The sequence below is a fragment of the Limulus polyphemus genome, unplaced genomic scaffold (assembly GCF_000517525.1).
Source record: "Limulus polyphemus unplaced genomic scaffold, Limulus_polyphemus-2.1.2 Scaffold1648, whole genome shotgun sequence".
In the NCBI taxonomy this organism is placed as follows: domain Eukaryota; kingdom Metazoa; phylum Arthropoda; class Merostomata; order Xiphosura; family Limulidae; genus Limulus; species Limulus polyphemus.
The window spans coordinates 26,774-28,522 of record NW_013667258.1 but is presented as its reverse complement, the minus strand read 5'-3'; positions in this window follow the sequence as shown (position 1 = coordinate 28,522).

Genomic DNA, 1,749 nt, shown 5'->3' with positions numbered 1-1,749 from the left:
GTGTCCCTGGCAACGAGCTTGAAGAGACAGCCACTGAAAATACTTGGACAGTTGCCAGCAGACGACAGGCACAATTATAGAGAACTGATAGCTGCTCTATAACTCAGGTATGGAACTAAAAATCAGTCCGAAGTCTACAGGGCTAGGTTTAGGACGAGAGTCCGTGCTAAAGGGGAGAGCTTGCAAGAGCTGGCACAGGATATGGAAAGTATGCCACACAAGGCTGTTGCTGAAGGATCAGTTTGTATATGCCTTGGACAGTCCACAACTGAAAATACAAGTAGGACTTTGCTGGCACTGTAACAAACCTAGGCACAAGAAATCCCAATGCCGGCAACTTCAAAACAGGAAAGATGCCATGGCAGGAAAGGCTGCTACCCAGAAAAGCTGTTGGAACTCTGGAGAGCAAGGACATATGAAGAGCCAGTGTAAGAAGAATATTACCAATAAGTCAGCCTCAAGGAAACCAATAATGGTTGGCGCTGAGGGTCACCCACCAACCCCCATCGTGAAAGTCCCAATAGCTAGGTGTAAAATGCCAAGCACACACATAGTGTCTACGTGACAGGGAAGCTGGATGGCCAAAAGTGCAACTTTGTCATAGATTCTGAATCTCAGCAAACCCTTGTGAGTATCAAGATGCTAGATCACAAAGGAGTACCAGAAAGCATACAGAAGCTCTAAGGTGTGAGAGGATATTATGCAAGGTTGTGGGTAACTATTGAGCTCATGGGCATAAAAGACAGACACGAAGTATACTTGGCTGACATTGAAGACCCATGCATATTAGGGTTGGACTATTTACTACCGAGGAAGTGTTAATTAATTTTGATAAAATGACGTTTGGGAACAACGAAGGCCAAATTCCGGTAAGTGTTAAAAGAGAGGTTGGACTAACCAGGTGCCATCAAGTTGAATTCAAAGTGACTGAAGGAGTTGATGATGGTGAAGTGTAACGAGGTATAGATATTAAAGCAGAGCAGGAGAAAGACTAAGATTTGAAGCCAATAATTGATTTTCTACAAGCAAGTGTTTTGCACCCTGCTTGGGAGAAGGTGTCTAGCTTAAGCCCTGTGACAAAGAGCTATTGGGCACAATGGAACCAGTTGAAGCTTGAAGATGGTATTCTTGTCCAGAGATGGGAAAGTGGCAACCTGGCAAACAGTTATACCGAGAAAGGTACGAGAAGTTGTGCTGCGTCAATCCCATGATACTTTAACAGGAGGACATGTTGGAGTTAAGTAGACATTGTGTCACCTATGACAGAGATTTTACTGGATAGGTATGAGGCAAGATATGGTAGAATGGTGCAGGACATGCAGTAGATGTTGTGCTAAAAGGGGACCCAACCATAAGGGACGTGCTCCGATGAAGTTATATCAAGTTGGTGCACCAATGGAAAGAGTAGCCATTGACATTGCTGGTCCTTTGCCCCAAACTCGTGCTGGAAACAGGTACATTTGTGTGGTGATGGATTATTTCACCAAGTGGCCTGAGGCATATGCAATACCAAATCAGGAAGCTACAACTGTAGCCTCGACTATAAGTGATTTCTTCTTCAGATTTGGTATGTCATATGAACTGCATTCGTATCAAGGTCGTAACTTTGAATCAGGTGTGTTCCATGAATGTTGCAAGTTGTTTGACATACGAAAGACCAGGACAACGCCACTCCACCCACAGTCCGATGGGATGGTAGAAAAGTACAATTGGACACTTGGACAGGAATTGGCAAAGTTTTGTAATAGC